The sequence below is a fragment of the Rhinopithecus bieti genome, unplaced genomic scaffold (assembly GCF_001698545.2).
Source record: "Rhinopithecus bieti isolate Rb0 unplaced genomic scaffold, ASM169854v2 scaffold_22670, whole genome shotgun sequence".
NCBI lineage: Eukaryota > Metazoa > Chordata > Mammalia > Primates > Cercopithecidae > Rhinopithecus > Rhinopithecus bieti.
Window position 1 is genome coordinate 109,079 of NW_016810753.1, and position 26,465 is coordinate 135,543.

Genomic DNA, 26,465 nt, shown 5'->3' on the forward strand with positions numbered 1-26,465 from the left:
TTCTATGAGTTTTGAAGAAGGTATACAATTATGTAAACCACCATCACAATTAAGATAAAGAGGGTTTCTATCATTCCAAAAAGTTCCCTTGTGCTCCTTTGAATGTTACCTCATCATTCTATTTGCTTGGGGAATATGACCACATTGATTTTATATTTCATTTTAATTTTAAAATTTATTTTCAGAGTTAATATATAACATGTTCGGAACTTCAGTATTTGAAAGGGTATACAGAGAAAAGCAATCCTTCCTCCAGGTAGAACCACTGCTGCCAGTTTGTGTGTGTGTGTGTGTGTGTGTGTGTACTGTTTTTCACATAGACAGTAGCATGCTGTCTTTATCATTTCTGGACCTCTTTTAAAAATTAATAGTTTTATTGAAATATAATTCATATCTGTGCCACTCTTTTAAACAGATACATAGTGTTTCATTTTATCAATATTACATATTGATTTAACAAGTCTCCTTTAGGTGAATATTTGTTCTTTCCTAATCTTTTAGTATTATAAAACAAAGCTACAGTTAAGGAAATAGGACATTGATCATGTGTGTGAATATATGTGTACTATAAATGAGACATGGAATTGCTTATCAAAAGAGATTTAAGCAAGTGATTTCCAAACTTGGCTGTACATTAGTATCACTTGGGGAGCTTGTAAAAAATTTGAAGTCCAGGCCATACCCTAGGCCAATTAAATCACAATCTCTAGGGCTAGACACTAGCATCAGTAATTAGACACTCCCCAGCTGTTAAATGTACAAACAAGTTTGAGAACCACTGGTCTAAGTATTTGTAATTTTGAGAGATGTTGCCAAATTTTCCCCAATCTAAGTTGTGGCAGTTTTCTCTCTCCACCATCTGTGTTCAAGTGCCTATTAATTCAAAACCTTTATCAAATTAGTGTATATGTGATCTTCGCCATTCCCTTATTGTGATGATTAAGTCTTTGCTATTAATTTCTAGTTTTATTGCATTGTGATCAGGTAATTTTTTTTGTTCTATTTCTGTCTTATTATTTGCTTTGGCCTAATATATGGTGAATTTTTGTGAATGCTCTGTTTATATGCTTACTGTAACCAAAAAATTAGTCTTTGTGCTAGGGAATGTCACCCCTGATTCTGGCAAGTGCCTAAAATGGCACTCATTAACCTTAGAGATCCTCCCCAGTTATTTGGTATCAGTAGTGTTTTTTTTTTTGTTTTTTTTTTTTTTTTTTTTTTTTTTTTTTATGAGACGGAGTCTCGCTTTGTCACCCAGGCTGTGGTGCAGTGGTGCGATCTGAGCTCACTGCAACCTCCACTTCCCAGGTTCAAGTAATTCTCTGCCTCTGCCTCCTGAGTAACTGGGATTACAGGCATCCGCCACCACGCCTGGCTAATTTTTGTATTTTTAGTAGAGATGAGGGTTCACCATCTTGGTGAGGCTGGTCTTGAACTCCTGACCTCATGATCCACCTGCCTCGGCCTCCTAAAGTGCTGGGATTACAGGGTGTCAATGGTTTTGAGGCAAAATGGTCAACTACAGATGTACATCAAGTGTAGAGTGCCTTAATTGTTTGTGCAGATAGATTTCCAAATATGTAAAAATAACCATGAACAATTTGTTTCAAATTTAACTTGCTTATTAATTGTGTCCAACAGCATCATGTTTTTTGAAATATATGTGTTTTAATTTTGTTTGTATATATTATGAGTTTAGAGTACCATATAATAACTATTGGAACATTAAAACATCCTGTATCAAGTGGAGCATTATGATTTTTTTTTTTTTTTTTTGAGACCGAGTCTTGCTCTGTTGCCCAGGCTGGGGTGCAGTGGCACAATCTTGCCTCACTGCAACCTCTACCTCCTGGGTTCACGCCGTTCTCCTGCTTCAGACTCCTGAGTAGCTGGGACTACAGGCATTTGCCACCACGCCTGGCTAATTGTTTGTATTTTTAGTAGAGACAGAGTTTCACTGTGTTAGCCAGATGGTCTCGATCTCCTGACTTCATGATCCCCCCCGCTTGGCCTCCCAAAGTGCTGGGATTACAGGCATGAGCCACCGCATCCGGCAGCATTATGATTTTTATGTGTTTATTCTTATTTTATAGAATTCTTAGTTGATGGAAGTTGTTAAAGCTTAGTCATATTACCATTGGGAATTTATTGTTCCCCTTTAAGTGAGGGACAAGCATAATGAAATCTGCATTGTACATGACCAGGATTTAAAAAAAAAAAAAGTACTGCCCTGGTGGATCTAGTTTATTATTGGGTGTATAGCAGAAAGGTAAGTTGTTTGCCATGTTGGTTGGTGCAGTTTTATTGGGAGGGAAGTGTTAACTCCCCTGAGCACTGCCCTATTCTCTCTCCTTAATTTTACAGTAGGTTGCACCAAAACCATTCCTCTCAGAGAAAGCAACACTCCAGTATCTTGTTTCCATTAAGAGATAATGAGCTTTCAGCAAATCTTCCTTAGCAAACAAATTACATTTTAACTTCTTCCAGTTCTTTTGGAGCAAAATTTAGCTGTTTTCCTGAATTGAAAAAAAAAAAAAAATTGTTTACGTTCTGTATCTAAGAATTGTTGTTATTTTAGTTTGCTTGTTAGAGCTATTTGTTTAATGACAAGATTCATAAAAGTCCTGTTTATCAGAATGAAATTTTAGGGATCTCTTAAATGAAGTTCACAGTGAATTAATGGTATAGTGTTGAGTGAAAAGTACTTCTGGCCATATAGTCACCAGTCTTCAGCTGACTTCTCTCATTAGTTTTTGGTTCATTTGTTCATTCTTTCATTGATTTATCAAACATCTTAATCAGCAACTACTGAATGATGACAAAAATAAATATGTTCTTACTCTAAGGGTGCTTAGTATTTAATGACGGAGATAGATTTATAAATAGGCTTTTATTAAACAATGTAATGATTTTAATACATGTAATGATTTTTTAATGACATGTCTTTTGATGATGATGGCATCTAAAGGAATTTAACCCAACTAGCTGTATGATTTTGGCCAAGTTGCTTCATTTGTCTGTACCTAAATTCCCTCCTCCGGAAAATAAGAGTAATAAATATTAATATTTCTGTGGACCCCCTAGTCCATAGAAAATGCCATATAAGTGTTCCCTCTTCCCCCTCCTTTCCTTTCTTCATCCTTTCATTATTCTTAGGGGAAGAAATATTAATATGAATATTCCTAAAAGAGGTAATCCCTTTGACAGAAGGTAGAAATCTCTAGTGGTATTGATTCAAACCAGATCTCCAGCACCCTATAAAAAATTAGGGGGAAAAGTTTTTCAGTAGCAGAAAAAACTTGCATGGGCAGGACGGTCTTTTTGAATTGACGTTGCAAAGCGGTTGTGCAAGCCATTGAGGATACCCCAGTCACAAGATAGCTTCCACTTCAGTTTGCCTTTCAATTTATTACATGCCTTAATAAAGTTAGGCATTGCCATATTCTTACATATTTTAATTCAAATTTTGTAGTCTGGTAAAAGTAAAAGCCCAAATCATCAGAGATGTTTGAGGTATTTTTAAAAATGTTGTTAAAATAAGCCATTTAAGTTTTTTACCCTCAATTAGCTGAATTTATACAGCTAAAATATTTCCTTTGATGAAATCTCAATATGTGAAATAACCATGTAACTATGTAATAAATTCATTCTAATGTTGCCCAGGGTATAGAGCACTGATGTGGTCACCACTTACTGCAGCCTTGAACTCCAAGCCCCAAGCAGTCCTTCTACCTTAGCCTCCTGAGTAGCTGGGACCACAGGGGCATGCCGCTACACCTAGATAATTTAAACAATTTTTTGTTTTAATAGAGATGGCATCTTGCTATGTTGCCCAGGCTGGTCTCAAACTCCTAGGCTCAAGCAATCCTCCCGCATCAGCCTCCCAAAGTGCTGGGATTACAGGTGTGAGCCACTGCATCCCACCAACTTTATTAGAATGAACTGATTTCTTCAGAAATAATTCGATGCTTCTCAAGTGACCTGTGTATATTGAAAAGCCTCATAATGAGACGCAAGTCAGTCTCTGAGTCTGTAAGACTCCTGTTTCTGTTTTAGGGTCACTCATACGTGGTTTCTCGTTATTCTTCACTGGTACTCTGCAGAATAAAATACAAGGTTTCTCTAGTGGGAACTGAGCTCTTCAGCATCTGTTTTTAACTTGCCCTTTCTTCTTTTTGTGACTATAGCTCGTGTTCCAGTGCTCTCAGCCATTTGTTCAAATTGGGTGCACATTCATGCTTTTCGTCAAAGTAGAATTTCAGGAGATAACGCAAGCATAAAATATTTAAAACACTGAGCAAATTTTGAGTTTTCGCTCCTTTTATCAGTCTCTTGATTCAAAAGCTTTTAAAAGACCCCCTTTCTCTCTGCCTTGATTTTAGGATTATAATGCTATATACTTACCCAGCATGTATGATTGGTGTTTAACAGTTTTGAGCATAAAATTTTATTTTACTGTTGAAAAGTTTAGCATTTTGTTTTTCCTATGGAAATCCTTTTTCTTGATTCAGCTGTCAGTGGTTGTTAACTATCTTTGAAAGCTATTAGTAAAATAGCACCTCTCATTCTAAAGGAAATGTTGATAGTTAGATATGTTTGTTTTATGTTGTCTTGTCTGGTTCTAGAGAAATCCACAATTTATAAGTATATTTAGAATAGATACATGTTGTCCTTGCAATGGATTTCCTGATTTGTGAACCTGTTGAGTTTGTGTCTGTTGGACTCCAGCCAGGATAGTTATTTCAACACAGTGGTATTTTCTCACTGTTTTCTTTTAGCGTAGATGTGAGTTTACGGTCACATGAATTCTTAACAGTTATTTCTGGGTCAGAAGTGGATGGCTTTTTGGTGTGAGATTTATAAGGAAACAACTTAGGTTTATTGTATACATTTATAGTGATTCCCCATTGTGCATTGCAGAGTGGTTTTAAATCTGACTGGATTCAGTAAAGCTTTTTATGTTTTGCAAGACTTCCTAAGGTCTGTAAACTTTCCCTTGTCATCTAAAGGGAGACTGGCAAACTGTGACCCATATGGCCAACTGGCTTGCAGCCTGTTTTTGTGTGAGGCCTGTGAGGTAGGAGTGGTGTTTACATTTTTAAAGGGTTGTAAAACTTACAGAGATGAATGTGAGACAGATTCTGTGTCTGGCAAAGCCTAAAATATTTACTTCTGGACACTTTTCAGAAAATGTTTGCTGATTCTTGCTTTAAAGGAATAGAAATTTTTGGTCTTTATTCATGTGAACACAGAATATTGGAATTTTAGAGCTAGATGGAACTTTGGAGATCATCTGGGTCTTTTAAAATGTGGATTTTATTATTCAGGTATGGCGAGGCCAATAGATGAGGAGACAATTGCCATTGAAAAAATAGTTTGTTACTAAAAGATCCAAGAGCAAGGGCATACCATGCCACTGAGTGCCATGTGAGGAAGAACCAGGGCCAGTCAGGGGGCGGAGGAAAATGTGGACAAGAACTTTTACTGTGGTTTTCATGGGAAGGAACAGGCAAGACAGGGTAAGCAGCCTTAGGATTGGCTAGTGTGAATAATTTCAATGGGCTCTGGAGTGTAGGGGCTGTCCCTGGGTGTCTAGTACCTGACCCTGGAGTATCAGGGCAGAGGAATATTGGCCTACAGTGTTAAGAGCTCAATAACGGAAATGGTTATGGCTATGAGCTAAGGATTGGTCGGTTTGCATTAGAAGGACATGCTCAAAGGCTAGTTCTTTGCTGTCTCTAGGAATTAGCTAGGCCTGGGACAGGCATTCCCTCTAGGTTAGTAAGACCCCAGGATATCAAAGCATCAAAAATACAGAGTAAAAAGATATTGTTAGTATACTGTGCCAATGTCTTCATTTTATACATCAGGAAAATGAGGCCCCAGCAGTAATTTGTGTGTCCTAAGGCCCACAATCAATTTGAAGCAAGATCAAATTTTGGGTTCACATCTCCTGGTTTATTCATGGTGCTTTGTACTACTCAGCAGAGTCCCTTTCTTCTTTTAAAAATCCAAATGAATATCACAAAGAACTTAAAGTCAAAGTGTTTTAAGTTTCTTTGTGTCACACTTAAAACAGTCCAATTTCTCAACACAGTCATTCTTAGTGTCATGTGGATAAAAACAAAAGCATGATTCTCCTGTTTCCCCTGCTATCGTCATGAGGTTCTGACCCCCACCTCTTTTTGCTTTTCATTACTGTGTTGCTCTCGGAACTATTTGATTCGTAGTTTGAGTCTATATCCTCGTTCAGTTTAGCCTCTTCCTTCTCCCACTGTCCTAGGTTTTGAGCCCTGTTCTGGCTTACGACTTAAACCACACTGATAGGGTTGATATCTCTCCTTTTTATGTTAATTATGATATAACTCATCACTGTATCTCCTCTAGAAACAAACCTAAGCCTTTACTTAAGCACTGATGAAGTAAGTGTTAATTATCTCCGTCTACTCCAGTATTCTTTTCTGATAGGACTGTAGAAAAACACCGACCTGAATTCTTAGGAGTTTTGTCCCAGATATTCTGTTTTTCTTACTTATTCATAAGGAAGATCAATGGTAATTGATCTAAGCTTGTTTTGATGTTATTTATATTTTCAGGATATACAAAACCTATGTGAGTTTTGCTGTTCTAGGTGGTAAATATTTCTGCTTATTTTCTTCCATTATCTTGCTTCCCATCATAGAGGTTTCCCCTTGTTTCATGATAATTCGGTAAACATTTCATTGCCCATCTATATTGTATGAGGCTCAGTTGGGTCCATTGGGACTGTTCATGTCTGCTGTCAGGGACAACTTAATCTTTTGAATCCTTATTTTCATAGCAGCCCTGTAGGCTGGGGGCTTGCTCATTGTAGTTATTCTTCTCTGGCTTTCATGGGTTCCGTGATAGCTTTTCTCAAGGCAGGGTAACGAGAGCCTGGCAGAGAGCTCTCCACGGTGATGTCTCTTTGGTCACATGGCGCCCAGGCTTGAGTCACTCAATGCATGCTTGTATTGGAAGCTAGCAGTTAGTTGGTCTTTGGTCAGAACTGCCTGGGTATTTTGGGGGCTACAATCAACACTAATTCACAGTTCCTTCCTCCTGTATTTAAATAGAAATCTAGAGATCATCATTGTTAATGGAATGCTACCTAACACTTTACCCCAAAGTATTTCCTTAGTTGCCCACAGGAAAATTCCTTTTTACTTTTCTGTCTCTTGAGGTCTTATAGTTTATTTATATAGTAGAATCATGGAACTTCAGAACAGAATCAGGTTGGCATTTTTTCTGCCTGCAAAAGAGTTGTCATTCATTCATTCATTCATTCATTCATTCATTCGTTGAGTCACTTCACAACTAGTTATATTCACTGAGGTGGGCAAAACAAACAATGTCCTGGTGTTAGATGGAACTTATGATTGAATGGAGGTATATAGTAGACAATAAACAAGGAAATCAACTTAAACAAACTTACCTTCCACTAGTTACAAGTGCCGTGGAGAATATTGAAGCATATAAAGAGAATGGAGAGTTCTGTGAGGTGGAGTGGGCTGTTTTTGAGAGGGTGGACAGAGGCAGCCTCTCTTTGGGAAGGTGAAATGTAGGATTGAGGTGAGGGAGTTAATTGGCTGTGCTAGTGCTAGCGGCAGTATTTAAAAGCAAGCCTCCAATTTTCAGGGACTTTCAGAAGGAGAGAATAACAATATCCAGGGCTGCTGAGAGGGTCAGTATGATAAGGACAGAGGATTACCATTATTTTGGCATCAGAAGGTGTAACTTCTTTAAGGATAATTTTCAGTGCTGTGTGGGGCAAAAGCCTAGTGGAGTGGATTGAGGAGGAGATAAAGAAGTGGAGACAGGGAACATCAATAACTCTAAAGGAATTCTGCTACAAAGGGGAGAGCTGAAAATAGAGAGCTAGAAGGAGATATGGGGGTCAAAGGAGGCTTTTCATTTGTTTTTAAGATGATGAATATTTTAGTGTTGTCTCTATGTTAATGAGAACAATCCAATGCAGGGGGCTGATAAATTTTGACTTTCCTGGCCAGATCCAGACCACCACCTGCTTTTGTAAATAAAATACTATTGGAACACAGCTGTCACAGGATCCTTGGGGTGTTGCTTTTGCAGCCGGAAATCTCTGTGGCTGCTGGTGCCTTTGCCCGAGTTTTGTTCTGGCCTGCTGGGCTCGTTCTGCCCACTCGGCCCAGCAGGCTGCGCTCAGCTTGTGTTATCAGCCTGGATCCCATGCCTGCCAAGGGCCAGCCAGGCACATAGTGGCATGGGATGTGTGAGCAAGCATGGGATCTGGCCACCGTGCACAGTCAGGTGTGCCGGCTGTGGCAGGGCGGACAGCTCCAAGTGCCAGCACAGGTGCCAGCTCTGTGCGAGGCTATGGCTGGACCAGGCATGCCACAAGCAGCCTCCACTCTGGGCACCAGGCAACATGGTAGCATCCAGAAGCTTGGAGGTGCTGGGAACCACAGAACCCCAAAGAGGGTATCACAGCCCTGGCTTGGGAAGCCCCTAGGTCTGGGTCTGGGCTCCTTGATGAGAGCTCTTCTCTCTTTCTTGTCTTCTGCAACATGACAAACAGGAGGTGTGTTTCAGCCATGTTTGTGTTATAGCTCTTTCAGTCCTGGCATTTGGTGGGTCCCGAATTCTTGTGCTGCATCCAGGAAGAATGAGGAATGTGGACAACTGTATGCTGAGCAAGACGTAGAGGAGCTTCATTGAGTGACAGAAGAGCTCTCAGGAGACCCAAAGTGGGTAGCTCCTCTCCACAGGCAGGTTGTCCTGACAAGTCGAGGATACCCGAAGTGGGTAACTCCTTCCCTCAGCTGGTAGTCCCAATGTCTGTCTGAGTCTGGCTGAGTCTGGGGTTTTCATGGGCTGAGAAGGAAGTGCATGCTCATTGGTCCATGGGTGGAAAAAGCACCATAAGTTCTCACTCTGGGCCATGGACTCTACCTGGAACTGGCAGCCTTGTCCCCAGGCTTCAGGCTATCCCTGGCTTGAAGGTGGAGTTTCACCGGGAATCCTTCCTCTTCTGCCCAGGAACCTGTCTGCCTTTTGCCATCAAAATGCCATCCATAGTGGCCCAGGCTGTTTGTGCTGTGGGCCTGTGCCAAGCCACCCTCAACACCCCACCCAGCCTTCCGCCCATGCTCATTGGCACCCAAAGTCTGGAGGGGGCCGGGGCAGCAGGGGGCTGGTGTGTCTGCACCACCCTGAGCATGCATACCCCCAGCTGGGTTGCGACAGTGCCCAGGCTTGGCCACAGCCAGAGCAGGTGCCAGGAGCAGGGAGAAGCCAGGGAGCAGGAGAGGCACTTCCGAGCTTGGGGGTGGCAGGGGTTGCAGGGATTTTTCAGGCCTAGAGAACACAGGGGTGCCAGGGTCCAGAGCTATGACTGGGTGGCTGCAGCCGCAGCCAGGAGCACAGGTACCCTGCCCTGCTGACTCAGTAGAGGGCGGGGCTCCTGCCTGTTCCTGCCTCTTGCCAGCCCCACAGAGTGTGCATCCTTGGCCGAGCCTCCCCTACTACAGCTGGCATCTTTGGAGAGGCTGCTTCAGATGGGCTGCTGCTGCCATCACAGCCATACCTATTCTTTTATGTATCGTCTGTGCCTGTGTTTGTATCACAGTGGCAAAGTTGAGTAGCTATGAAGGACATTGACTCATGGCTTTTTTTGTTTGTTTGTTTGTTTTTTGATACAGGGTCTCACTCTGTCATCCAGGCTGGAGTGCAGTGGTGCAATCTCGGCTCACTGCAAACTCTGCATCCCAGGCTCAAACAGCCCTCCTGCCTCAGTCCCCAAGTAGCTGGGATTACAGGCCTGTGCCACCATGTCAGGCTAATTTTTGTATTTTCAGTAGACACGGGGTTTCACCGTGTTGCCCAGGCTGGTCTCCTGGGCTCAAACGATCTGCCTGCCTTGGCCTCCCAAATTGCTGGGATTACAGGTGTGAGCCATCATGCCTAGCCTACTTCTGGCTTTTTACTGCAAGTTTTCTGATGCTTTCTCTCCTGGAAAGGGTAAAACTGGTGATGTTGGAGGGCAAGTGGTGACCTGCTAGATTGATGTTCTTACCCTCTTGTGGATTCCTACGCTCCTCCCCCAACATTCCCTAAAGGAGAAGAGAAGTGTCACAAGTGGAGAGGGGTAATTGAGCTGGAAAATTAAGAAGCTGTGTTTTGGCTTTGAGATGCTTAAAAGTGAGATTTTTGAAATGATGCTGACTAGGTGATTGAGGGTAGGCTAAGAAAACAGTTTGCAATTGATGAGGAGGCTAAGAAACCAGTTTGCAATTGATGAGGTCTATCAGTTGGGTGGACAAGGTATTGAATTCTTATTTGGGTAATTGGAAACTATATTACATAGTGCTATTTTTAGAATATTCGTAACAACAATGACTAGCACTGTCCTAATGCCTTGTTACTGTTTACATAATTCTATTTGGAGCTGTAATCATTTGGTACCATCCTTTGTTTCTTACTTTAACATAAACAGTAAAAACTGTTAGGCATTGGCTGGGCGCAGTGGCTTACGCCTATAATCCTGGCACTTTGGGAGACCTAGGCAGGTGGATCACCTGAGGTCAGGAGTTCGAGACCAGCCTGACCAACATGAAGAAACCCCATCTCTAGTAACATACAAAATTAGCTGGATGTGGTGGCATGTGCCTGTAATCTCAGCTACTTGGGAGGCTTAGGCACGACAATCACTTGAACTCGGGAGGCAGCGGTTGCAGTGAGCTGAGATCACATCATTGTACTCCAGTCTGGGCAACAAGAATGAAACTCCATCTCAAAAAAAAAAAAAGAGTTAGGTATTAATTGTCATTTTTATGAGCTCCTTTTCTTATACTTGCCTTTTAAACAATTATTAGGAAATAATTATTCTTGTTGGGGAAAATATGTTACATTTTCTCTCATAAATCATTTAAACATGTTCAGAATTTACTACTTAATTTACTACTTTCACGTTGGACAGAAGGACTCACCTGTTTGAGTCTCTCAGCCTGCTTTGGAACTCTTCCTAGAGGTGAATTTTAGCCTGGGTCTTCCAGGCTTTAGGGACAGTGGTTTTTATGATTTAAGAGTTGTATATATTGTTGGATCATTCTTCCATTTTCTTCTTGAACTTCTGCTTAAAGTGTGTGTCTTCCAGTTTCCTTGCTACATATGTATCTAGAATGTTGGTTAAGTCTCAGGTACACTATGCTTTTGGCCATATTTTATTACCTGCTCATTATTTGTTCAGACTGAAGGATTTTGAGACACAATTTGGGGCAGTGTTTCCTCCATGTGTTTCCTATTGAAGCTTGACAGAACTCTGGAGGGGTGGGCAGTGGATGCAGCCCACAGGTCTCTGGTCATCTCCTAAGTTCTTCCCTAGGAAGAGCCTTAGGTTTCCTGGGCCACTAGGCAAAAACCAGAGACCGTTCTACATTTTGGAGATGGCATGAAAGCATTCTGAAAACAGTAGCACTCAAATACCGTAATTATTTTATTGAATGAGGTCTTGCCTGGGCTCTCAGACTGTGATGTGAAATCCAGAGCTAGGCTCCAATCAGGCAGTGGCAGTCTTCTCAATTCACCAGTCATTTTTAAGAAATGACTCAGTTGTATAGAGCTACTTTTCTAAGGAGTTTCTACAGTTTTGTATGTATGAGTGCATAGCGAGCTTTCCTAACTGGTCCAATGGGGGAGGTGAGAGCTGTAAGTGGCCTGTGTGCCAATAGAAATGGGACCTCCCTTTTGTATTTGCTGGGATGAGGACATCATTGCCCATGAGACGATGATGATTATGGTAACACTGGTATAACACAAACCGTCACAAGCTTTTATGGGCCATCAGCCATGCAATCATTGATATCCTTCAGTGGATGCTTGGTTTCTTATACACACATAGGTCTGGCCTCAAAGCAATCTACTTTATCCTTTATAATAAACAGTTTTCTGTTTCTTTAGCCAGCCATCACGGGTATCATTATCTTCAGGATTTAAAGGAAATATTCTTCAAATTACTTATTTTTTGAAAAAATATCAGATTAACATCTTAATTTTACTGGTTTATTAAATAATGTATAAAAGTGGCAATTGCCTTAGACCAGAATATTAATGGTGGGCAATATATACTTTGACAGATACATGTATTTATTTACTTAGATGACGTCTAGCTCTGTCACCTGGGCTGGAGTGCAGTGGTGCAATCTCAGCTCACTGCAACCTCCGCCTCCTGGGTTTAAGTGATTCTCCTGCCTCAGCCTCCCGAGTAGCTGGGGTTACAGGCATGCACCACCAGACCCGGCTAATTTTTGTATTTTTAGTAGAAATGGGGTTTCACCATGTTATCCAGGCTGGTCTCGAACACTTGACCTCAGGCGATCCATCTGCCTTGGCCTCCCAAAGTGCTGGCATTACTTATAGGTGTGAGCAACTGCACCCAGCCATTTGTTTATTTTTTGCTTGATGAGAGTTTACAACTTTTCTTTTTGGCTTCTTTGATTTTTGCCTCATCAGTTAATGTCTTTCAGTTATTTTGAACTTGTAAAACAAATTTATTTTGCTTCTGATGATGTTAAAATATGCAGCATTGAAGACAGTGGCAATAAGAAACATTGTCTTGCAAGGAAGAATTTCTATGGTGTCCTTGTATTTTGTGTTCATGTGGTTATTGGGTCTCTCTGTGTATCATATAGCCAATTCAGGAACTGTTATTTACTTGATTTTTGCAGCCAGTAAAACCATCAGCTGATGGTATCCTAATTGTAGAAATAATAGCTACACAGAATATCCTGATGTGATCAGTGTACCTTCTGAAGTATGAGAGAGTCAATTCCTTGACACTATTCATATTTGACCTGTTTTGGCATCATGGTTCTGTTTTAATATTTACACTTTCTTTTGGTAATTTGCCAAGGTCATTTACCATCTTAGAATGAACAAAGTACTTGTGCTGTGAATTCTTTTTTGTTGTTATCCTCTCTTAATAAAGTCATATATTATCGTGAATATATTGCATACACCTGCCACTGGCAGTCTACTAAGTAGAACAAAGTGAAGCCCGACTGAATGGAATGTAACATGAGGCATAAAACATGGACTCTCAGTTCATCTGTCATGTCTCAATAGCAAATCTTCTTCCATATCACGAGTCTTCTGATTTTATGTGATGACAGTTATTGGCCAGAATATATTACAGTGTTTGCTATACAGATGTGGCTTTAGCCATATAATTAAAGAGCACAAGAGCTGCCAGACTAAACAGTGGTCTGAGTTTCAAATAATGTTCTCTGACTTGCTTGGTACATTTTTGTTACCATCTCAAACATGTGGTATCACTTAGCATTCTTTGCCATAGCATATTACATAGGAAAAAAGACCCAGGAGGTGAAGTCATGGTTCTTCAGTGATGTCAGTGCCTCAGAGACACTTTGTATCTTCAGAATATACCATTTTGTGGTGTGCATTTCTTCTCTCTGCTTGGAGTCACAAATTCTGCTCAACTCAGTTGTTTACAGGGTAAACAAATGGGTCAGTTTTTAGGGACAGGTTTTATTAGATCTCTTGAAATTCCAACACAGAGTAGGCCCAAAGGGAAAATGGACAAAGGACATGACAAGGCTGTTCCTAACAGTAAACATGAAAAAGAGTCACTCTCATTAATAATAAAAGAAAATCTCATTACGATAACATACTTAAGAAAAACAAATTGGTAGAGTTTTAAAATATCACTTATTGAGAGTCTAGTGAAATATGTACTTTCATATACCACTGTTTGCCTTTTAACTTGGTATATCTTTGAACTCAAAGCAAAGGCAACAAAAAGCAAAAATGGACAAATGGGATTCCATCAACCTAGAAAACTTCTGCACAGCCAAGGAAACAGTAGAGTGAAGAGACAACTTACAGAATGGGAGAAAGTATTTGTAAACCATACATCGGATAAGGGGTTAATATCCAACATATGTAAGGAATTCAAACAACTCAATAGTAAGAAAACAGCCCAATGATAAAATGGGCAAAGGATCTGAATGGACGTTTCTCAAAAGAAGATATGCAAATAATAAACAGATATATGAAGAAATGCTCACTATCAGTAATCATAAGGGAAATGCAGATTAAAACCACAGTAAGCAATCACTTCACACCTGTTAGAATGGCTATGATCCAAAAAATAAAAGATAAAACGGATTGGAGAAGGTATGGAGAAAAGGGAACTCTTATACATTTTTGATGGGAATGGAAATTGATACAGCCATTATGGAAAACAGTATAGAGGTTTCTCAAAAAATAAAACTACAGCTGCCATGTGTTCCCACAATCCCACTACTGAATATTTATCTAAAGGAATTGAAATCACTATCTCAAAGAGATATTACACTCCCATGTTCATTGCAGCATTATTCACAATAGCCAAAACATAGAATCAACCTATGTCTGTCAATAGATGAATGAAGAAAATGTGGTAGATATATACAACAGAATACTATTCAGTCTTTAAGAAACGAAGGAATCCTGTCATTTGTGGCAACATGGATGGACCTAGAGGATGTTATGTTAAGTCAAGTAAATGAGGCGCAGAAAGGCAGATACTGCATGGTCTCACTTACATATGGAATGTAAAAATTTTGACTCAGGAGTAGACAGGAGACTGGTGGTTACTGAGTGGTGGGGGAAGGAAGTAGAGGTTGGGGAGATGCTGGTCAAAAGCTAAAAAATTTCAGTTAGATAGAATATAATGTACAACCTGGTGACTATAGTTAATAGCAATGTGTTATATTTTTGAAAATTGGTGAGAGTAGATTTTAAGTATTCTCACCACAAGAAGGTAATGTATATATTAATGAGCTAGATTTAGCCATTCCATGATGTATATGTATTTCCAAACATGTTGACATGTACACAATATATACATTTTAAAATTAAGATTAATAAATAAAGGTTCAGATTAATATGTCCTTTGTGATGAGCACACTGTCGGTATACATTAAACACCTTTGATTCCACTGTTAGAAATATATCTTAAGAAAATAGTAAAAGATATTTGCAAATGTTCATATACAAGAATGCCCATTAAAACATTATTTAAAACAACAACAATAAAAATAGTAAAGACAGCTACTATCCCTTCCCTTTCCCCTTCCCCTTCCCCTTCCCCTTCCCTTCTTTTTCCTTTGAGACAGAGTCTTGCTCTGTGGACCAGGCTAGAGTGCAGTGGCATGATCATGGCTCGCTGCAGCCTCAACCTCCCAGCCTCAAGTGATCTTCTTGCCTCAGCCTCCCAAGTAGCTGTGACTTCAGTTGTGTGACACTGTACCAGTTAATGTTTGTATTTTTTGTATAGATGAGGTTTTGCCATGTTGCCCAGCCTGGTCTTGAACTCCTGGACTCAAGTAATCTACCCACACCCACCTCAGCCTCCCAAAGTGCTGAGATAGCAGGCATGTGCCACCACACTCAGCCTAGTAGCTGTTTACAGAGAGAGCTTTTTATGGACCAGATAGTGTTGGGTGCTTCACAGGCACAACCTTATTTCCTCCTCACTGTCACCAAGCGAAGTAGGCAATGATATTACATATAACAAAAGTAACACTCAGAGTTTATGTACTTTGTCCAAGAATACAAAGGTAGAGAATTGAGTGAGGACTGGAACCCATTTGAAGTGATTTCTAAGCCCCACGAGGTTTAGTTTGTTTTCTAATGTCTAGGAGTACAAAATGGAAAATGGGACCACCAAGGGAGGACTAGTTAAATAAATTATAGGTTGGAAAACCATGTGTCTAAAAGAACTAATATATTTTTAATGAATATTTAATGACATGGGAAAATGTTTTCTCCCACCCTCTATCCTGATGTAATATATCTAACAGGCTCTTTGGTAGATATCAGTTCTAATCTCAGATCCATTACTTACTGTTTGAGTGACTATGAGCAAATTGCTTCACCAGCCTATGGCTCAGTGTCCTTCTTTGTAAAATGGGCTTAACCTCATAGAGTTGTTAGACATTAATTGAAGCGTGGATGTCCAAGCAGATAGCACAGTGTAACACAGTACACGCTCACTAAATGGTAGCTACTATTTTAGAGATTAGGTTGATCCTGTGTCCTATATGAGTAGAAAAAAGACAAGTAACATATCAAAATTCATTGATTTGTTTAGAATAGTGGGATTACATTTTATTTGTAATACTTTTCTATTTTTTCTAAATGTAACATTAATAAAATTATGCTTCTATATATTTATATAAATATGTACAGTTATAAAATTATAATTCTTAATTATTTTTTATAATCAGGACAAAACTATAGATTTGTTAAGTGCACACACAAACACAGGCTGGTGGTTCTTATGAAACATTAACATGAATGACAATCTGTAATCCATCTTATGGTTTTCATGGCCAACAAGATAACCTTTTCAATGGTTTCAAGTTGATCATCTCTCTATTTTTGCTTCTTAGTAACTTTAGTATCATGATTGATCTTAGAAATAGTTCCTAAAATAGACTTGGGGATACTAAAGTTACTCAGTATATGCAATAAACATGTCATTTATAGGAACTGGTACTGAACCTAAAATCTAAACAGCAAGAAGAATGAGTACAGTGTCAACTCATTCTTTTTGACCCATTTTGTTTCACCTTCATTGATGTTCTTTAGATCACCAGGTTTTATTTTTCCTACCAACTCGTTAAGTGTTGATACGCCCTGAGATTCCTCCCTCAGTTTTCTTCTTATTCTTATTGTCCAACTTTGCTCTTCTTGTCCAACCATGCCTTTCTCCTCTGTACATTGCAGCAGTTAAGGTTATAAACTCTGAAAAAAATTAGCTGTGTTACCTTGGCGTAGTGAGTTCTCATGATTTTATGTTGCCTTGACATACATGTTCAACATAAATTTTACTTTTTGTACAGAAATCAAGGCTCAGTCACCCTTGACTCGGTTGCATTTCTACACCATACCCAAATCGCTCAAGCCAGTGGTCTGAGATGAGAACCTAGAGGCGTCTCTCCTGCCCAGCAGAGTGGACTCCCACTTTCTTGCTGCTTCCTCTGAAGGACCATGCAGACATTTGCCTGTTAACTTGAAGTGACTCACACCCTGTTCTCTTATGTATGCTGCTACTTGCCATGCATTTTTCTTTTTCTCTGCCTGATGTCATTCCTGCCTCATGTGACCCAGGGATGGAGGGCTACCCTCCTGATTCATTACGCTCTTTATGCCCAGGATTTGTAAATGAAACTCTTTGATCTTGTTTCCTATTGTAGTGGTATATTGAGTTTGTACCTTCCAGATGAAGAACTAGGGGATGCTCCAGGCAGAGTTTTCCCCAGGATGCCTGGGAGAACACAATATCAGGCTTTCAGAGCCAGAGTAATGGCCAGGCAATCATAAACTGGACATGGGTCAGGCAAGAGCCACAAGGACATCTGCCAGTATAAGCGAGTTCCCCATGAGAAGGATCCCTTGTCACGGGTCAGACAATTAGGCACTAGGCCATCCACCAGGTAAAAGAAGGATCCCATGAAAGGCACACTGTAAACACCCACATCCCAGCTCCCTTTCATTTCCTGTTAGAACAGGGTTGCTAGTCACTCTGGCACTGGAACACCAATTTTGCTGGGAGCTTTCAGACCATCTGGGTAAGGTTCAGTGCTGGTTTTCTCTATTGTAGAATGGGGTTAATTTTTACTACCTCACAGTAAGGATCAAGTGAGAGGTAAAGCACTAAGCACCATGCATCACTGCACAGGGAGCTCCAATAAGTGACATTGCTTGGTGTGATGTTTATTGCTCTGGGTGGTGGTCATGATGGTGGCCTCCCGGTAGGACAAATCAAGTACCTGGAGTCATTCTAGATCTCTCTCTCCCCTCCTGCATTCAGTAGACTATCAAGTCCTATTGATATGACTTCATTAATAACCCTCATCCTTGCCTTTTCCTATGGATTCCTGCTTTGATCACCTTGAGATTAGTCATAATCTGCTATCTGATCTTGTTCCCAGTCCTTTTTTGTTTTCAGTTCATTCTCCTTTTTGTTGCCTGAATATTCTTTGCAAAAAATATAAATCTGGTAATGACATTGCTTTACCTAACCCTACCCTTAATGGCACCCAGCCACCTAGAGAAAGGTTCAGCAAACCTTTTCTGTAAATGACCAGATAGTAAATATTTTAGGTTTTGCAGGCTATATGGTCTTTGTTACAGCTACTTAACTCTGCCATTATAGCATAAAAGCAAATATAGACAGTATGTAAATGAATACACAGAGTTGTGTTCCAAAAAAAATTTTACTAATGGAAACTGAAAGTTGAATTTCATACAGTTTTCATATATCATGAAATAGTCTTCTCTTGATTGATTCACGTTGAAAAACCCACCAACTGTTCTTGGCTTGTGGACTATACAGATAGAGGTGGCTGGCAGAGTTGACCTACAGGCTGTAGTTTGCCAGCCCTGATCTGGAGGATAATGTTCAAGCAACTCAGCATGACTAACATGATCTTCTGTGATCCGCCATGGCTTATTCTTCTAGCTGGATCTTTTGCTACCTTCTTTTTGCCTCTTCCACTTGTGTAATAAACTTGCTCTTTCACTTAAATCTTTCACTGCCTTTAGTGAACCATCCTCTTTTTGGCTGTCATGCTATTCCCTTTGCCAAGGACATACTTCATCTATATCTGTCCACCCTTCCCTCCTGTACTTTCCTCTACCTGCTATCAGAAACCAGCTCCTTTCCTGAACCTCAGGCTGTACCTACCCTGTGGAATGTGGACTCTGATCTAAGCTGCCTAAGTTTATATCTCAGCCCCTCTACTTGCCACTTAACTGATTTACTTAACTTCTTTCTGCCTTAATTTCTCATCTGAAGTAAAAAGATACTAATATCTAACTATGAGGTTTTTTTTTTTTTGTTAGAATCCAATGAATTAGCAGATACACAGCATTTGTTACTGTGTGTTCCACATAGTAACTGGGCAATCCATGTTTACTACTATTGTCATTACCGGTTGTACTTTCAAGCCTTCGCAATGCCCTTCAGATAGAAAAGGTTATTCTGTTGTCTCTTCTGTACCTTTATAGATCTTTATCTTTATGTATCTATCCTAGCATTTTTAATACTTGCTGCAGCTCTCATTTAGCCCAGTGCATGGCACATAAAAAACACCAAGCAAATATTCATCAAGTGAATGAAAAGAGAGAAATCTTAGCTTGATTTCAGGTAGATTCCAAAACAAAAAATCTCTTGTATTTCATTAAGTTATCCGGACCAAAAAAATGACTTTAGGAAGTAATTATGGAAAATAATTTAAAAATATCTCATATGGAATTTCTGTTTTTTATTATTGGGTTCGTATCTGTAGGAGAAAAGAAATGCTGGTACAATCTCGTGGTCCTCTTAGGGACTTGCCTTTGGTCTCCGCCACTGTCAATTCTTTCTCTTACTGATACTGCTTCTTCCTGTTCACTCCCCGTCTGGCTCTGATGCAAGAATGAGCATGCCTCTTACATGTAGTTTCAACCTGTGAAGCTGTGGGATTCTGAATACAGAATCATATCTTGGGGAGAATGCCAAGGATTCAAAGAATCACTAGAGAAACGTGGCCAGCTGCAGAGCGACGAGGTTCAGAGAGAGAGTGAAGGCTCAGGACCCAGGCAGAATGGAAAGCACTGGACAGAATGTGGGAGTGAGAGGCCAAAGCCCTCAGCTGGGTAGCAGGAGCATTATGGACCATGATGTAGGGACAATTTTTGTAAAGCCCTGGATGAAACAGGACTTGCAACCACATCATAGCATCCAGGGTTGGAAGAGTCAGAGGTGCTTCATAAAAGAGTCCTGCACATTGTATGGAGATCCATACAATGACTGCAGCTTTCCCATTTCTCCTTTTGTACTTCCTGTGATCGAAACACTCTGTGGCCTTATTTTGTTCAACAGGTGTGGAATATTACAGGGCTGTATTGGACATCTATTGAGGTAATAGGCATAAAAGCATTTTACAAAGTTGTTAATGCAACATAAAATTATTCTATTTACTAAAATCTCTATTCTATTGGAAAATATTTACTTTTAACATAACCAAAATTCTCTTACTAAAATCCATATTTTCAGTGCTGTTAGGCAATGGATGATTTCCCTAAGTCAGAGGGTTATTCTGGTATAGCTTCATATTCTAACTTAATTCTAACACTTTCTCAGTAAATTAAGCAGTCAGTCTTATAACTTGGATTAAGTTATTTTTATATATGTTTTGTGCCTACTGGAGTATAAACTTCCTTAGGGAAAAAGTGTAATGCCTGTGCATAAGGAGGACGCTGTAGATCTTTGTAAAATGACTAGTTCTAAAATTTATTTGTACTAATGCTGCTGAAATCTCAACCCTGCCCTCCCCTTTTTTGTGTGAAAAATAATTCCCTATATATGTACCTTAACGGTGAGACTTCTGCCAGTTGTCTGCAGAATTAGCAAGAATTGCAGGCAAGGGCAAACGTTTCAAGGAGAAATGTCACAAATGTTATTGCTTTCGGGGTAGACATAATATCATACCATAGCTAAACATTATGAAACTGTTTCTTTTTGAAGTTGATTCACTGATCCAAAAATTTGAAATTCAGCTTGATGTTAGAGATTTTAATTTAAAATGACTGTCCTTGGTCCAGTAGACTGGTAAATTATGTAAACAAAAAAGCTTTGCTTGTAGTCTAGTGCTCAGTTAGTTGCTGACCAAATATGAAATCTAAACCTCCTAACCAGCAGTATTGGAAAGCTAAACAACGCCCAGCTTCTATTTTGGTTGGTACACAAGTAGGCCAGAAGCAGCTTATTCAGAGAACCAAATATGAATTACTTTTAAGAAAGGAGGCAGGGGTAAGGAACTGAGATCAGGGGCAAGTTCAGGCTCTGGTAAGCAGAACTGCAAGATGGTCTTGGAGATTTCCAGACACTGGTGTATCTATGGCACCTTCCAGTCAATTAAACACTAATTTAGTGCTGTTAAGAGGGATATTGCAGATGTAATTAAGGTCAAAAATTAATTTACCTTAAAATATGGAGATTATCTGGGTGGGCCTGACCAATCATATGAGCCCTTTAAATGTGGTCTAGAGGTCAGAGACAGAGAAGTCCAAGAGATTTGAAGCTTGAGAAGGATTTGACGTGGAGGAGATCCTCACTTGCTGGTTTAGAGAAGGAGAGGGCCACATAATAAGGGATATGTGTGGCTCTAGGAGCTGAGAGAGATCCCTAGCTGGCAGCAGCAAGGAAATGATGACGTCAGCCCTACAACTGCAAGGAACTGAATTCTGCCAACAATAAGAATGAATTTGAAAATGTATCCCCTCTACCTCCAGCCTCCAGACTGCAACTAAGCCCAGCTGACACATTGATTCCAGCTTTGTGATATCCTGAGATGGTTAACCAGCCATGCTGAGTTGGACTTCTGACCTATAGGACATTGAAGTAATAAATGGGTATTGCTTTAAGTTGCTATGTTTGTGGAAATTCGTTAGGCAGCAATAGAAAGCTAATACAAGGCTCCAGTGGTGTCCCCCTTGGATTGCTATTAACTGGCCTATTAACTGGTCTCTCTGGTTATGCAGGCTATTGCTACTCAGACTGGTGAGGAAGCAGTTATTTATTTATTTGAGACATTGAGCAGTGGCATTATCACAACTTACTGACTTACTGCAACTTCGACCTTCCAGGGCTCAGGTGATCCTTCTACCTCAGTCTCCTGAGTAGCTGGAATTACAGGCAGACACCACTATGCCTGGCTATTTTTTATATATTTTTTGTAGAGACCGGCTTTCTCCATGTTGCCCAGGCTAGTCTCAAACTCTTGGTGCTCAAGTGATCTGCCCACCTTGGCCTCCCAAAGAACTGGGATTATAGGCATATGCCACCACACCTGGCCAAAGAAGCAGGTTTAAAATTTTCTATTTGTTGGAGACTCATACTGTGGTAGATCATATTTTACAAAGATGTCTGTAATAATATTTCCCATCCCACATGCCCTTCTGTAGTGTAGCTATGCCATAGTCCATCAAGAGGTGGAGTCTAGTTGCACTCCATTTGAATCTGGACTGCCTTCATAACTTGCACATGCCCACTTAGAACACAGTGGAAGTGATGTTGTGACCTCCAAAGCTAGGTTAGAAAAGCCATCTGGTTCTCTTGGAATGCCTGCTCCTTGGATGCTTCCTCTTGGCACCCAGCTATCATGCAAAGAGAGGCCAAGCTGCATGGAGAGGACAGCTATAGATAGATGCTCCAGTCAACAGAATTAACTGAACCTTCCTTGAATCATCTCAGCCCAGGTGCCAGAAGTGCGAGAGAGGAAATCTTCAGGTGATCACAACCCCCAGCTGTTCCCATCCCCCACAGCCTTTGTGTCTTCCCAGCTGAGGCTGCAAACATCATGGAACAAGGAGAAGTCATCCCCACTGTGTCCTGCCAAAATTCATGACCCACAGAATCCATGAACTTCATAAAATGGTTATTGCTTTATGCCACTAAGTTTCAAGTAGCTAGTTATGCAGTAAAAGGTAACTAGAATATTTTTATAAAACACTATAAAGATGAAATTCAAAAAAGACACACAGAATATAGGCAGAAATCACAGTGTCACTTCTATGCTACTCTCTTGGTCAAAGCAGTCTGAAACTTGCCCAGACTCACAGGAAGAAGACACAAATCCTTCTTCTCAGAGAAGAGTCAAATAAATCAGAAGTCATTTTAAAAAACTTTTAAATTTTGAAATAATTTTAACCTTACAGAATCAAAGTAGTAGAAAGAATTTCCATGTGCCCTTCAACCAGCTTTCACTAGTGTTAACATGTTACATAGCCATAGAACGGTTATCAGTTATCAAAATCAGGAAATTAACGTTGATATACCATTAACTGAACTGTAGACCATATTCCAATTTCGCCCATTTTCCAACTAATACACTTTTTCTGGTTCAGGATTTAATCTAGGATCCCACATGACATTTGTTTTTCATGTTTCCTTATTCTGGAACAGTTCCTCAGCCTTTTCTTGTCTTTCGTAACCATAATACATTTTTGTGTACTGGGTAGTTACTTTGTAAGATGCTCCTCAATTTAAGTTTGTCTGATGTTTTTCCGTGATTATATTGAGGTCATGCATTTTTGGTAAGAATAACATGGAAGCGATGCTGTCCCCTCCTCAGTGCATCATATTGGAGTGTATACCATGGCCACATGTTTTATTACTGCGATGTGAAACTTGTTCCCTTGGTGGTGTCTGCTAGGTTTCTCAGATACTATAAATATCTTATGGGGAAGTACTGTACAAATATCCTGTTTTTCATATTTTGGTGGGGCCATATTTTAAAACTGTCACAAACTTCAAATTTTTTATCATTAGAGCCAACAGATGTAAACTATCTTTCAGACTTCTGTAGTTATCTTATCATAGACCTGTGACAGTTTGTAGGCTATCTTTGGTCTGCAGACCACACTTTAAATAGTAATATTCTAGACTGCTCTTCTTCCAGTTTATTTTTCCTGTTACAATAAGATTGGAGTTTGCACAGCAAATCTTGTGGTGTCATTTTGCTTAAAATCCTCAGAGGTTACTTATAACCTTTAGGGTAAAACCCAAACTTCTTAGCATTTCTTAGCATGACATTCAAGGCTGCATCATTCTGTTCCATCTGTTGTCACACTGACCTTTTACAGTGCTCTCCTGGTAGTCGTCCTTACCCTCCTCTATCACGCTTGCCACTCCCCACATGGTAACTGGCCAATTCCTACTGTCTTTGAAGGCTCGCGAATGCCTCCTCTTACCAGTTGGGGCTAGTTAGGGTTTCTTCATGTTTGTTCCCTTATATCCTGTGCATACATGCATATCTGTGATAGAAGTTAATTCCACTTTCACATTTGTTTGCATGTCTGTTAACCTGCTTGACTCTGAGTTTGAGGGCATGGACTTTGAGTTTATAAGATTAGCCCATGGCAAGAGCTCAGTAATGTTAATCATAAATTAAATACAGAAGTAGTTTCCAGAAAATCAAATTTCTATGCTAAGTAAGAACTGTATGACAAGGTGGATGCCGGAAAGGCAGAGAAGGTGGATGGAGATGGAGAAGCCCTTTGGAGATGACAGTGTGTCCTTGCTGGATGGGGGGCTCAAGAGACAGTGGATCTGGACTTAACGCCTCTTGTGTCATATGTCTTGCTTCATGTGTCTTGTCTACTCTTTATGAGTAGATAAAAGCTGCAGGCAAGCAAGTGAACCTAAGACAGGGCAGCTGCATGGACCAATCCAGTGATCTCCTTGGACCTGTCCTGTCACTCTTGGGGGAGCTGATTTCTTTGTCCTGCAAAACTGAGCTCAGAACAGGCAGAGATTCTTTCCCTTCTTTACCTCTCCCTTCTGCTGGTTCCTCTGCTCTCTGAATAAATAGGACTAAGGTGGGGTAGGACAGGAGAGACTTCATTCCTCTTAATTTTGTTCTTGGTTCATCCCTACATGGCCTGAGGCAGAAGTTTTAAATTTTAAAGGAAAGTTAGAAAATGTTAATAATGGTATGAGATTTAGCTCAACCCACTTCTTTATCTCTCTGAATATAAATGAAGTTAATCTCTTTATTCCTACTTTTCCTAAATTGCGGCTATTAATTTATATCTAAATATTATCAGATTTACTTTATATTTAGCCTTTGTTTTCAATGACATGAAATACAGCTGTGCCAGAAAATAGAGAAAGACCAAGGCCACCATATTCCATAGGCCACTGCTATGACTTTACCTCAAAAGCAAGTGTACTTTCGGCAGGGCGCGGTGGCTCACGCCTGTAATCCCAGCACTTTGGGAGGCCGAGGTGGGTGGATCATGAGGTCAGGAGATTGAGACCATCCTGGCTAACACGGTGAAACCCTGTCTCTACTAACAGTACAAAAAAATTAGCCGGGCGTGGTGGCGGGCGCCTGTAGTCCCAGCGACTTGGGAGGCTGGGGCAGGAGAATGGCATGAACCCGGGAGGCGGAACTTGCAGTGAGCCGAGATTGTGCCATTGCGCTCCAGCCTGGGCGACAGAGCGAGACTCCATCTCAAAAAAAAAAAAAAAAAAAAGCAAGTGTACTTTCTTACATGAAAATTATTGACTCATTCTTTAAAATATGCATTTTAATTACTTAATAATCACAGCATCTTTTGTGACAAAATCATCTTAAGATCAATTTGTGCTTGTAGCTTCCATAGATGAATCTCAACTAAATAATTATCATAATTTAAATGCATAGTTTATTTAAATAGTACTTAAATACATGACATTTAAAATACTGTGTATTGACACTTGGACTATCGAACATTAATAAATAAATTAAAAAAAATTTTTCCAACATTAAGGGTACCATTTAGGCACAGGAGGGAGTTAGAATGTGAAATAATGGATTCTAAAAGTTTTTATAAGTTTATTCCAAACTTGGTAATTGAAACACTGCCTCCTTTGTTAATAATATAAACCACAGATATACAAAATCATTTCTGAACCCAAAGTTTGTAAGGGAGACTCTTTAACCACATGAAATCTGTCATTAAATGGCACCATTAAAGGGGAAACAAACCAACCAACCCCAGGGTAAAGTGGTCCTGGAAACTGCATTTGGGAAGTGAAGTATATTTCAGTTTACTCATCTGGAGTTACTTAAATACAGTGTGCTTAGCTGGCTAAAATAAAGGAAGAAAAGTATACTGTAACAGAGTTAATATGTTCACAATCCTTTGAAGATCAGGGATCATTTCAAAAAGATCTTCATTTTGTTTGGTTTTGGTTTAAAAAAATTTAGGTAAATCTCTTCAGTTCTTGTCCTTCAGGCTGTCCGTAAATTACAGACAATTCATTCTTTTCGGATTTAGGGTATAACAAGCTCATGTAGTAAAATGATGCAGATGATTTAAGTCATGGTGGCCAGCCACAACAGAGCCGAATAGTAAAAGAGCCTTTTGCATCATTATTTTCTATTTTTTAAAAAAATTTATTTATTATACTTTAAGTTCTAGGGTACATGTGCACAACGTGCAGGTTTGTTACATATGTATATATGTTCCATGTTGGTGTGCTGCACCCATTAACTCGTCATTTACATTAGGTATATCTCCTAATGCTATCCCTACCCCCTTCCCCCACCCTACAACAGGCACTGGTGTGTGATGCTTCCCTTCCTGTGTCCAAGTGATCTCATTGTTCAGTTCCCACCTATGAGTGAGAACATGCGGTATTTGTTTTTCTGTTCTTGCGATAGTTTGCTGAGAATGATGGTTTCTAGCTGCATCCATGTCCCTACAAAGGACACAAACTCATCCTTTTTTATGGCTGCATAGTATTCCATGGTGTATATGTGCCACATTTTCTTAATCCAGTCTGTCACTGATGGACATTTGGGTTGATTCCAAGTCTTTGCTATTGTGAATAGTGTCACAATAAACATACGTGTGCATGTGTCTTT

The 26,465-nt window shown here is 39.9% G+C and overlaps 1 protein-coding gene across 1 annotated transcript in view; it reads left to right on the plus strand.

The window, feature by feature from the left end:
* LOC108542616 (serine/threonine-protein kinase ULK4) overlaps positions 1 to 26,465 on the plus strand; it is a 494,918-nt gene that overhangs the window by 86,741 nt on the left and 381,712 nt on the right. The gene's annotated exons all lie outside the window — the stretch shown is intronic.